This window comes from Solanum stenotomum, chromosome 3, assembly GCF_019186545.1.
Source record: "Solanum stenotomum isolate F172 chromosome 3, ASM1918654v1, whole genome shotgun sequence".
Taxonomy (NCBI): Eukaryota; Viridiplantae; Streptophyta; class Magnoliopsida; order Solanales; family Solanaceae; genus Solanum; species Solanum stenotomum.
This window is the reverse complement of record NC_064284.1, coordinates 66,480,519-66,495,057: the sequence shown is the minus strand read 5'-3', so window position 1 is coordinate 66,495,057 and position 14,539 is coordinate 66,480,519. Positions and strand designations below refer to the sequence as shown.

Here is a 14,539-nt window from a genome sequence, read left to right as displayed (position 1 = left end):
TAAGTATAATATTTTCTATGTTAACTCCCTCATAAGTCATACCTAAGTGACACCAAGAGTGATCTTGCTCTTATTTATTGTAATAATATGTAAGAGCTAGAAAATAGGCTAAAAACATATATATGGCATCCTACTTTTATTTTTAAAACTTTTTTTAAAAAAAAAAAAATTATTTTTAAAACTTATCTATTTAATGTTACTCTTTTTCTTTAGAAAAAAATGTTATTGTTATTTTAAAATATGAGCGTTCAACTATATTTACTGTTATTAATAAAGATATTGAATTTTGAAGAAGAAGAAAAACAAATCAATAAATGTAGATTTTTTATAAAAGAATTTTAAAAAACTGAATTATTGTTATGATAAAATTCGTATGTGATAGTAAGTAATAACTTGATAGTTAGATATCGTACTCATTAAGGCTTATGATTAATAATATATTTATTAAATTAAACTAATGTTATTTATTTATTTATTTATTCAAGCAATGAATTTCAAAATTATAATTATACTAGTGAACTGAATAATAATATTTTAATCACAAATCTAAATTGATAAAATTCAAGTTTTAATCTAATTTATTATTAACACTTACTTTCTTTTAACTTTCCATGCCTTGGAAAGTGTTAATAAATTTTGAAGAACAATTGATCTACTCATGTCTAGATTAAATCATAGTTTTCCTTTGTACATTATTTAGCATATGTATATATGTACTTATTTTCCTTTTCTTTAGAACTTATCGCATAGTTCAAACTTCTAATTGCACGCCTACTTATAAAAGTGTACTTAAATTAGGTCTTGAATTTAATTCTTACAGCATATTCATAGATCAAGTATATCTTTACTCCCACAATAGTTTGATTTCCGGGAGCTCACACGAGATTCGATTATGATATTATGTTAAATTAGATTTTAGACCTAATTGACCCTCAAAAATTAGCTCAAAAGAAGAAGCATTGGTCAAGCGTTATGAGTTATAAGGAGGCCCTTAGAACCATGAAAGTGTCACACTCCAAATCCGGATGTGATGGCACGTGTCCATTTCCCACCGGACACGTCAGCCTAACCCAACCACAACGATAGAGAAGTAGAAATACGAGAATAAAAGATAATAAATAAGCGGAAGACTTTAATTAAGACTCAACACTACCCAGAATTTGGTTGTCACATGTACAAACCTCTAAATACAGAATTCGAATAAAAATATACAAGTCTCAGAGTATAGTTCTCGAATAGAACAAAACTGAAAGTAAAGATAACTCAAGGGCACGTCTGGAATGAACCGCTACCTCTCGAGTATGTCCCGAAGCTCAATCTGCTAAAGAAACTACTAAGCCGAATCTGAGAGAGAGCTGTCAACCTACACAATTGTGTAGAAGCAAGGGTGAGTACCGAAAACCACAGGTACTCGCAAGTAACTCTAAACTAAGCAAAACTAGCAGCTACAAACAACTCCTTTCAATCCCAACCGAACCACCGAAACTTCAATCTAGCAGCAAACCAACCAACCTATACTAAACAGATCATATTCAACAGCCAGAACCAACAGTATATCCTCATCAACCTCAGATCAACAAATAAGAGCAAGTAGATCAAATTCCACATAAGAAGGGTAAACCGATACAATCCACACATCACAGACAAAGATAAGGCAAATGCGATGCAAAATGCAATAATGATGTCATGTAGTCGTGATGCATGTCTGTCCTACGATACACATCTGTTGACGTAATCAGTCCGCGCTGAATACTCAAATCAGAACCCATGGGGGCCACACATGGACCATGTATCACCGCCGGAACCAGATCCCATCGGCATCCAAATCGCTAGCCGGAGCTAGTCCATCTCATATATCTCTAGCCGGAGCTAGTCTCAACTGTGTCTCATATCCATCCATCCTCATATCAGTGTCTCAGAACTCATGCAACAGATAGTTCACACATGGGATGAATAATGAATATGCACATGTCATCAATCACAATCATATCACGATCACATCATAGTATTACACATCATCTGTCTCAATCACAACCATATCACGACCACATCATAGTATTACACATCATCTGTCTCAATCACAACCATATCACGACCACATCATAGTATTACACATCATCTGTCTCAACATCAATGTCTGTATCAATCATAGCCTACTCATGCTCTTCTATCCCCTCAATATCAGTTATCACATGACTTATTCAACAAATTCAAGTCACATATAACACATTTAGCTCGTTTTATTCCCCATCTTTCATTTACAACAATTTCAATCAACAAATAAAACCCATCCTCAATCCCCATTACTCCCCAACACAATTAGGAAAGTAGTCATGCGTAGTCTAAGAGTTTTACAAAGTTTGGAAGCCACTTGCCTTAAAACGAACTCCAAAAGTTACTTGACTTGAGCCTTTCCTTTCCGAGTATAATCCGGATCACGATAATCTATTCAAACAATTATTCACAATCACAATTCGAGTCCAATGACACCAAAATCAAGAAATTTAGGGAAAAAGGGCAAAACGGTCCAAAAGTCTCATACCGGAAAACGATACCCAAATCTGGAAATTTTTGATGTAAAATGATCCTTAAAGTATTTGGAAGCTAATGGTGAAAACCAATTTGAAAACGGAGTTGAAATCAATTCACAAACTCAATTTGAAGGAAAATCCACGTTCTTGAAGAAGCCTAAAATATTCGGATCCGAAACCCCGACTCGAAAATGAAATATTTCTTGAAAAACATCTTACCCATGCTTAGATAAGTTCAAATATGAAATTTCATCAAAAACGGAGTTAAGATCGACCTTGAAATTCTCAATTTATCAAACTTTAACTTTACCGGGAAAGTCCAAATTGTACGCGGTTAATATGATGAAAATAATCGATGAATCAATAATTTTATGTTAAAATCAGTTTACCCATAACATAAGGATCATAAATATACCTTTTTCATCAAAAAGGGAGTCCAAATCGATAAACCCCCAATTTTTCCCAAGAAACTTACGGATAGGGAAAAAAAACCAGATAAAGAAATCATGAGAAAATGTCGAATTGAAGATTGAATACTAACCCTCATATTAATTCAAGAAGAAACCCGTAAGAATCACTCCATTCCGATCTCTAGAACTCCCGATATGCTCAAAATACCAAATGAACACAGTCTGAGATTTTTATAACAGTGCATGGCTGTTATGCACCAGAAAAACAGCAGTTAATCCTTCACTAAAAAGGCTGTAATTTCCTCATACGATAGTGAAATGACCCGATTCTTTTTTGTAAATGTCTTAAATAATGATACGGACCTGCTCGTTCAATCGGAGCTCAATTTCATGCTTGTTTGCCCAGTCAAATATCATTTCTACTCGGTAAACAATTATTTCTTATTTGCGATAAAAGTCCAATCTCGGGTTAGCGAAAATGCACCAAAATTTGCAGATAAGTCCTATAATTCATGCTCAAAATTTCAGAACCTTCGGAATAATTTTTCGACCTTTAAAACTAATAATGAACCCTTTAGTTGCCACAATTTGCTGAAATAGTGTCAAAGCATCCAAGAAGCTTAAAAGCTCACCCAAAACTCATTTGGCACTTCCCGAACACAAACCAAATATGCTACTAGCTTGAAAATGACATTTCGGACTCAATGAAATCGTCGGAATTTGAATTCGAGGTCTCCTTGACCCGGTATCCGATAAGGCGTCAAGAAACTAACTTTAGGCTCAAAAACTCGAAACGCACTCGGGGCCTCTAAAAATTCAACCAAGACTCATTCTAGACTTAGAATCACCCCCTGAATCCAACGGTGCCCTCGGAATTCCATTTCGAGCACCGGAACCTCGTTTGTTGACCAAAGTCAACTCTTGATCAAAATTTCACAATTTTTGCAACTTAGGACCTCAAATCTTCGTTTTAACTCCAAATTTGACTCCGTAAATTCTCATAGACCCGTTTCGACATTCTAAAACTGCTGGAATCAACGGAAATCCGATTCGAGTCTCGAAACTCCAAATGACTCGAAATAGCACTTTTAATCACACTTTAACTCTTAAAAACTCAACTTTCCAAAACTCAACTTTTCATCAATTTTTCTTCAAACCAACTTCGAAAATACAACAATTAGGACTCGGGGCAACTATCGAGAGGGGTAAAACGATCATTTTATGAAAATTTCCAAAAATGACCTTTAGGGTCATTACAGAAAGTTTCTCCCTTCTTCATATTTTCTCTCACCCATGACACACGTAATTTAAAAATGTACCCACTCTTGTTCTCAAGCATGTGAACGGGTAAAAAACTTTAAAAAAATATTTTGTTTGCTAGTGAAAATCAAGCTAAGCATAAAATTGGAATTAAAAAAATGCATGTGGCATGAGGCTAATTGAAAACCTTCTTAATTAATCTTTCTAAGCCAATTTTTTTAGTAATATCTACTTGTAAATTGTCGAAACAGTACCCATATATAATATAAAGACAGATGATACTATGGAATTGGAAATATGCCCATTGAAATGTCGCGGCGTAAGGCATTTAAATCAAAATATTTTTGATGCAACATATAAAACTGTCAATAAAAATTAATATCAATTAAATTAATATCATTCTAATTAATCCCAAAATTTCTTTGTCATCTAACTAACCACCACTATTATATCCTAAGTAGGGGTGTACAAAATCGAACCGAAAACCGAATCAAATCGCAAATCGAGAAAAAAAAATCCGACTAGTGGTTGGTTTGACTTGGTTTGGTATTGAGAAAACAAACCCGACCATATTTGGGTTGGTTTGGTTTTAACTAAAAAAAACCAACCCGAGACCAAACCAACCCGCATTATATATATAATTTTAAAATTTTATTTATACATAAAAATATTTACTTTGATATAATTTTTAAATATTTCTTATACTTTTTCATAGTTTTTATCTTTTAATATATTATTTCAAGTTTGAAACTTAGAATTCTGAATGGTTCAATAAAGATTATAGTCCACAGATGTTGGTAATTATAATAAAGCTTAAATCAAAATCAAATTAATACTAATGCAAAAAGAAAATCAATTCAACACTAAGAATGAAAATAATATTGAATTTTGTTCTTTGGTTTTACATTGGTTTAGACAATTCAAATACATAATCTAATTTTAATTTCTTTTAATATTTAGTCATGTAACTAATACTTATTAAACTTATTTTAGCATGATTTAGTACTTTTAAGTTATGATCATTTTCATTATGGTTTGTTAATTTGCAATATTTGTTTTACGCGATTTCATTATTATTATTTTTTTATTGGATATTTTAGTGTCATTACTCATATCATATTTTATGTTATTTTCTTAAGAAACACCTTAGATAGTTGTATTTTGGTAGAACTAAAGAAATATTTGAAGTACAAGTAAATTATATGTTTGTATGAATACTTTACCGGAGAAATCCGAAAAAACCCGAAAAACCCGAGTTTAATTGGTTTGATTTGGTTTATAAATTTAAAAATCCGACACAAATAGTTTGATTTGATATTAGAAAAATCCGATCATGTACCCCTAAATTCCTAAGGCATGAATATAAAAAGCCATGAGAAAAAGTAACGTTAGGAAAAGCAACGGAAGCAAATAATTAACATGATAAATGCACTAAAAAAATAACAGACATCTTCAACTATTATTTAATTGGGTTATGTATAAATGAATAGGAATAGTAGATTTTTTCTACAAAAATACATAGATTGAGTCACACTTTTTTTAAAAATAAAAATAAATAATAATTATCATATGCAAAAGTAAATTTTAATAAATTTTGTAATAACACTTGATCTTAAAGCACTATAATCCAGGGGCGGAACTATGTTGACCTTTTCAGGTACTCGAGCACCCATTAATCTTCACTTTAAATCTTGGGTCCGCCGCTGCTATAATCGATAGACATTTCCAATAGAGAAGACTCACCTATATACTCCTAATCAATTTGTTTCTATGCACTATGTCGATACAATAGTCAATAGGTAAATGAAGTTCAATAAAAGAGCTAGCAATTACTAAAGAAAATATAACTTTTTCATGCACAGTAAAATTTCTTCATGTGTATTCAAGAACTAAGCTAGACTTTCAGTTAAGTTTGAGTGAATTTCATCAGTAATTTTGATCCAAACTCTATATTTATCTTAATATCAATTGTTGGAAAGAAAAAATCACTCCATGTACACATTTAAGAGTAAATATTACGGGTTTTAAACCTGCTTTTAAAAATTTCTTGCTTATAGAAGATTATTAACGGGCTATGACATATCAGTTAAATTTAATTTAATTTTAAAATTAAATTATATTTATTTAATAAATTATTAATCTATTTATAGTTTTATATTATTAATTAATAATAGATAATTAATTTACTTCCTTTTTTTAAAAACTAAAATTTTCAGTTATCCAATTTTAGGGATTTCCTTTCCTTGTTTACCATTACCATTCCCAATCATCGATCACACCACCACCCCACACGTTTCTTCACTCCCACACGACTCAACCCACAATCCACTATCAAACTTTCTCCATTCTTTCTCAGCTAGTCCAACATCAAAACCGATTACCCATCTTACCCACGATTATTCATCATCATGTCTAAGAAACAAATTGAAACTCCACGAAAGAGCCCCAGATTTGACGAAATTTCAACTGATGATGCTCATGCTCCATCGTTTAATATATTATCTCAAACATCCCGTCTAAAACTGTTCAAATTCCAGACACCGGTGGTCCATCTCGTTCGAAGAATCAAAAAGATAAAAATAATGAAGCAAATCAAAGGGCGACTACGACAAATCAAAGGGGGAGGAAGAGGAAGGGAAAAAACTTGTTGAAATCCCTCCAGAGTCTGATTCCGATTTAGATTCAAATTTTTTTGGTCAAACAAAAAAGAAGAAAACTAAAAAAAGCAACAAAGGTTGAAGTTGCTGAAACATCAAAACATTATACAAGAAGAAAAACAAAAAAGGATGAATCGGAATTATCAAAATCCAGAAAGCCCAAAAAAGTGGTTAAGGTAAGTAATTTATTTAATTTATTTAATTTATTTTTCACATTACTCAAAATAGTTATTTTTTTATATCACATTAATATTATTGTTGTTTTCAAATTTTTATTTTTCTGAAATTTGTTCCAAATCTGAATAAAATGTTTATGCATTTGATTATAAATTTTAAATGATGTATTTTGTATGAATTATGATACAACATTGATATGCATATGAATTATTAATTTTGTTTTCAAATTTTATGATCTTATTTAACTACTATGTATTGTATAGGTACTCCTGGAATTTTTTGAATAATAAGTGTATGAAGTGTGTGTGAATAATATATGTATGGAGTGTGTGTGAATAATATGTGTATGCAGTGTGTGTGAAATGTGAATATAATGTATGTCATATTTTTTTATAAATATTGTGTATGAAATGTGTGTGAAATGTGAACTATGATTATTGCTGGAAAGAAAATTGTGTATATAGTGTGTGTGAATAATGTGTATGATGTGTGTGTGAATAATGTGTATGATGTGTGTGTGAAATGTGAATATAATTTGTGTCATTTCTTTATACATACTGTATATGAAGTGTGTGTGAAATGTGAACTATGGTTACTGCTGGAATGAAAATTGAATCCTATGTGTGTGAAGTGTGTATGAAATGTGAAACTATTAAGTTATGTATGATTTGTATATTTTAACTGAATAATATGTATATGAAAATGATATTTCTGTATGAAACTGAATAATATGTGTATGAAGTATCTTTTAATGTAGTATACACAATTTTATTTTATAGGAAAGGAAGAGACACGCACTGGTCTTCGTGTACCAACATGAATGTGTTTGCTGATCTTTTGACTTTTCTTGGGCAAGAGAGACAATTTCTCGAACAAACACCTTTTGGTTTATTCTATGACATGCACCATATAAAGATTCAATGTCAACTATTGCGACATTTGATGATTCTTGAAAAAGAAAATGTCCGAGACGACATGTTTGTTATTAAAATAAACGGTACATAATTACAATTCGAAACAAGGAATTTTCAGCAGTAGCTAGTCTTAAATGTGGACTTCATTCTGATTTTATCTTAGATCCGTCTATTTCCAATAGACTTATCCTTGAATATTTTGGGGAAATGAACAAACAAACAATTCAAAATGCAAATATCATTCAGACAGACAGAATATTACAAAACAATTTTTATATTCAATCAAAAAATATTTCATACAAATATCATTCAAATAGTACATTCCAAACACTTTCATACTATTTTAATACAAATTTCATACAACAAATATGTACATTTTTTTTCGAAAATACTTCATTAATGTCACACATTCATACAATTCGTCAAAAATTTGAAAAGGACCAAAAGTGCTCCAATATTACAAACATGAGGGATTATTAGTGTTCCATGTGAAAACTCAAGAATGACTTTGAGTTTTAACCAAAAGATGAGGGACTATTTTGGGCCTTCTCTCCCACATAGACATGGAAGAAAAATAAGACATTTTAAGAAAAAATAAGTTAATAATATAGAAAAGAAAATGTAAAATCAAATAATTTTCCGTCTTCACAATAAGAATAACTCTTAGCTTTTTCCTCATCAATTTATTTTCTTAAAACAAACTATGTTTATGACCTATTTATAGATATATAATTTTTTTTTAAAAATAATTTAGTCCAACATAAATTTAAAATTTAAGTCCGATTTTTTTTTTTAATTTTTTGGTTTTTCATTCGGTGTCCGGTACCCACATTGGAGCCCGACTAGATCCGGATTCGCACCGAAAAATTTCACATTGGAGGGTAAAGCGCTCCCTGACAAAGGTGACTCCATACCTAAGGGGACTCGAACCTGAGACCTCTTGATTAAAGATGAAGAAATACTTATCACTCCATCATAACCCTTGTTGGTCCGAAGAATATTTGAATGCTGTGTACCGTGTAACGCACTCAGTTGGGTCCCGATGACCACCGCGTCGCAATGGACGTAGCCATCAACAGCTCCTTACGTCTTTATCTGCTGACAGGTCTTAGCTCCTTCCTATCAAAAATATATTTTTAAATTTTTTGTGATTATAAACTATTTTACTAATTTTTTTTCCTTTCTATTTTTATTAAAAATAAATTTTGCTTCAAATCTTTTGATTTTTACATCTCTTTATTCCATCACAATAAAATGTAAAATTGTCATGACCCAAAAATAAACGTGATGATATTTGTCTATTTCCACCAAGACAAGTAAGCCTCAACCCAATAAAACGAACGAAAAGACAGAAACATAAAGCAAGAGCAAGATAAAGTGGAAAAGTTATTCATTCTATTAACACCCCAAAACATGGTTATCAAGTGTACAAACCACTAATACATAAAATGCAGAATTAAGAAATAAGTACAACTCTCAAGTCTTTGTTTCTCAAATAGAACAAAGCATAAAATAAGAACTAGAGGGCACGCCGGGATGACAAGCAACTACCTCTCAACAGTTCTTTGACAAGCCTCAGAGATATGAGAGAAAGAGCCATCACACTATACCAAGCTTGGAACCTTCACAAGTATAGAAGCAAACAGTGAGTACCAATAACATGGTACCCAACAAGCATTCTAATAAATAAAGCAACTAGCTAGAAAACGAATACTCCTTTTAAGAGCAAGAAACGTTTTGCTTATTAAGGCAACGCTTTGCCCTTAAAGACATAATACATTTTTGATCTTTAATGGATGAAATTATTCTGCCCTTTCCCTCTCTTCTTCAATGGAAATTGAGAATTAAAAGGGCAGTTTTGTTAAAAAAAAAGAATCATCTTTTCCAGAAAAATAAGTTCTTTTTGAAATATTAATCAGAAAAATAGTAGAAGATTGAAGTTCTAAATTCGTTGACTTTGAATGAGTTTTGTGAAAATTTCAACGTGTTAGTATTTTCTTAATTCGTTCATATAATGTTACCTAGTAACTATGTAAAGACGTGTAATATGAAATTCATACTTTCATTGTGTATATTCTAACCTAAACAATAGATTAATACTCAAAATTAAAATATGAGACAAATAATAATTAAATATATACATTTTTTGTCCGAATACTCAAACGTTCTGCATAGGAATAAAGTAAACGTGGACTCACTATTAATTAAATATGTTAAAAATCATGGTACAAAGGCGAATGAGTGACGAACCTTTAGGGATCGTTTGGTAGAGTGTATTAATAAAAATAAAGATTACATTAGCTTTGTGTATTAGAAATTGGAAGAGGTATAATGCGGAGAGGACACGATTTGGCTAGTGTAAGACCAAACTTTTCTTCCATGTCCAAGTCTTTTGGTGCGATCTCCCCTTCAACCTTCCAATCAAATGAATTCAACAATGAACCCAATATAGCTGGAACTGTCCTCATTGCCAAAGGTAATCTGGGGCATATTCTCCGTCCAGCACCAAATGGAATTAACTCGAAATCCTGACTACTAACCTCAAATTCCGAACCCCAAAATCTTTCTGGCTTAAATACCAAAGGATCCTCCCAAATAATTGGGTCGTGGGCCATTAACCATACATGAATTAGAACTAGTGAGCCTTTCAGGATGAAGTAGCCACACAATTCAACATCTTGTTTGGCAGTGCGCAAAAACAAGGGACCTGGTGGGTGTAATCGCATGGTTTCTTTCACAATGCGTTGCAAATAAGGGAGGAGTGGAACATCCTTTTCTTCTATTAACTTGCCTTTGCCAATAACTTGTTTGAGCTCGGTTTGGGCTTTCTTCATAACTTCTGGGGTTTTCATGACTTCTGACATTGCCCATTCTACCGTATTTGAAGTTGTTTCAGTTCCCGCAACAAAAAGGTCTTACAATACAAAGTTAGAGTGTTTATTTGTCAATTGAGACCATCTAATTTGTGAGACTATAAATCATATAAGTAAGAGTCAAATAGACATTGTAAAATTAAATTATTACTTCATATAGAACTATATCATTCTTTTTTTTTGACAGACTAAAAATAAAGAATATAACCTAAAATTAGAGGTCAAAAACATATATATGTCAAACGAATAACATCAAAAGAAACCAAATATAGCCAAACAGAGCAACATTTGGTAAAAAAACAGCACATACCAGGAACATATGTTCTATGTCCTTTCTTTGAATTGCCTCAGGATCTTCTTGGCTAACATTGAGCAAGACATCAAGAACATCGTCATTGCTACTAGTAGTATTAGTTTGCAGCTTCCTCTGCTCTACGCGTTCATCGATCAACCCCTCAAAAAGCTTAAACAACTTCCCGGCATGAATGCTAATGCGTCACCTAATCCCTTGAGGATCCATTCTTCTAAGCATAGGGAAGAAATCTACTACGTTGGGCTTACCTAACTCCTCCATAAATTTGCAGACTGATTCTCTAAATTCCTTACCTGACTCAACCCTCAATTTTGAGCAAGTTAGAGTTTAGTGTACATAAAGACAATAAGACTTAAATGTGCCTTTTAAGTTGAGCTTAATTGATATCTATGTCTTACATCCAAAGTTGTGCACAACTAGATACTAAAATTTGTATAAAATTGAACAAGTAGTCACACATTCTACGTGACAATTTGTGTGAGTTACACTCTAATTGATTTGTATAAGCCACGTAAGACATGTGTCTCAACATGTTCAACTTTATACATGTTTAAGTATCTATTTGTGCACACTCAAAATTGAAAGACATATCACCTGAATCATCACTGATCATGTTGCCTTATTTAAATTCCCCTTAGATCAATTTTATACAAAGTAAAAACTACTAGGGACATATAAATTTCTGACAGGACTAAAAGACTCACCTGAATTCACATAGGGGTCAGCAAAATCCCTGGAGAAAATGGTATGGAAAGTAAACTCAATGAGGTATAAAAAGTAGCTTGGCCAATATCCACTGCCTCCCCTGTTTGGCTATGTTTGTGGCAATAATCAATTAGCTCTTTGATCTTCCTAGACCTCAGATACTGGTTTGCATCAAGCTTGTTCCCTGGGAAAAGGGGGTAAAATCAACCTAAAGTTACTCCATTTTCTACTTTAAAAAGGGTTTGACTAATTGACATAACTGGTTGAACTCAATATACAACAACAACAATAACATATCCAATGCATATAGTTTTACAAAGCAGGGTCTCAGAAGGTAGAGTGTACGCAGACCTAACTTCTACCTCAAAGGTAAAGAAGAGAGACTGTTTCTAATAGATCCTCGACTCAAGACAAAAACTGTCTAGAAAAGGATGTATTGAAAGTAAAAGAGACAATAGATAATAACAAAAACAATATATAATATCATAACAGTACTAAAGTAATACTACTATCGAACTAGACAAAAATATAGATAGTAATAGAGATAAAAAGACAAGAAACTGCAAGAATAGTACTACGACTACAAGAACAAACTTGTGGTGGATTGAGACAAAATCCTTTTATTGATTTGACCTGTTTTTAACTCTTCATATTCGACCCAAACCGCCCATTTACCACTTTTTCCATAACAAATGATGAAAAAAATACCTGAAAAGATATACGTATTCAAGATTTTCCGAAGGCGTCTCCATCGATTATCCTTAGGTAGCCATATAACAGAGAATTGGTGATGGTTGTGTGCACACATTGCATCTGGTACTGATCTAGAAAAGGATAAATCTTGCTTTTGTAGGACTTCTTTAACACCAGCTGATGAAGATATGACCACTGTGGTTATATTTCCCAATCTCAAGCTATATATTGGACCATATTTTTGGCCAAGATTTGCAAGAGACTTGTGGGGTTGTGCACCTAGTAAGTTATGTAGATTACCTATAAAAGGTAATCGGATTGGACCTGGTGGAAGTTTCTTGTTGTTACATGATCCTTTGCTTCTAGTTTCTTGAACAAGATAGAGGATTTGGATCAAAGTCAAGGAAAGGACTACGCCTCCAACAATGGCTAGGTAATCCATGGTTTACTTCTGTTTTTTAAGTTATCAAGTTATAGTCTTATAAGGTATTCCTTTCATCGTATGGTAGCTGGTTAGAGTTAATTATGCATGTATTAATAATAATGTAGGGATTGGTTATGAGCGAATCTGTATATTATTTTATACATGTGTTAGTCATGCACGGATTTCTAAATTGTCAACCAAATGTCGTATCAATTTTATACATGAATAACATATTTCCTATCTATTTATCAGACGTTGTATAAATTATACAAATATTAATATATGTAAACTTTTTCTTATCTAGCTTTTAAACAACCCTTTAATTTATGTGATATTTTCGTATTTTCGATAGTCAAATGAGTTTTCTTTAATATATACTAGTTTCTTGTGTTGTGTTTTTAACCTACATTTCAAATGTAGAAATTTTATTTCAAAAAACCTAAGTGATTCTACATCTAAATTTACAATTAATGTTATGAATCTGATCAAAATTCAAAAGATACTAGGTAAATTGAGACTATTAAATAATGTTTGGTCGTACCTATTTTTTTTTTCAAATATGATGTCAGAGATCTGGACAATTGGATAATAAAAAGAATGATACGCCAGTAGCAGGCAGGGGCTGATGTTAAGCATCAAATTAATCTGAACTTAATATTTTATTATGTAGAATAGAGTAACTCATCAAATTAAAATTTAAAATTCGTGTGATATAATGAATCAGTTGGTGTCATAAATTTATTATTAGTAATAAAAATCAAAACAACGTTTATCGGTGTTGAAGTTAATTGACAAGTCACTATAAGAGCATATCTAATATTTAAAGTTGAAACTCATTAAATTTAAATTCTGAAAACCTTAAAAAGGTTAAAACTAGTGTGTGTTTTGTAAGATTTTTTTTCTCTCATGGTTAGACATGAAGTTATTTGGCTTGTTCAACTATTAACATTTAGGGATATTAAAAAAATAAAGCATACAAAATCAAGTCACAATTAAGACTAGAAAAGATGGGTATAAAAAATAGTATAACTTATATAAATCTCATAGGGGTCGTTTGGTACAAAAATTAATAGCGCATGGATTAGTAATGTATGGATTAGTAGTATAATGCAAGGATTAGTAATACATGGATTAGTAATGTCGGGTTTACTTTTATCAAGTGTTTGGTTCATTGTTTCAAACTTCATCTTGTGTTTTGATTAAAGCTCTTTAAAAAATTTCTTTCCAATTATACCCTTGAATTATTATGTAGTTGGGTCAAGCTAGATAATTGTCGGACAAAATTATTTTTTATGGCCTTCTAACTAGCTATCAGAAGAACAATTTGTTGTCATGTTTCCTATTTTTTCACTTGAATTATTTGAGGATAAATAATTGTCATCTTAATAAATTGATCACTCACAAAATGTCAATTTTCAATTTTAAAAAGATAAACCATCTACTTTTAAAATTGAAAAGGCGAGATGAAAAAATTGAATAAACCAACTACATTTACACATAAAAATTTCAACTTATAGTTTTAATATGTATGTAATTTCTTAAATTGTTCAAAATACAAATAGTTAGAAAATCTCACACACAC

The 14,539-nt window shown here is 31.6% G+C and overlaps 1 pseudogene; it reads right to left on the bottom strand.

Annotated features, from left to right (window-relative positions):
• Window positions 1-10,246: 10,246 nt before the first annotated feature.
• On the bottom strand, window positions 10,247-12,975 carry LOC125859205 (geraniol 8-hydroxylase-like; annotated as a pseudogene).
• Between the last annotated feature and the right edge of the window lie 1,564 nt (window positions 12,976-14,539).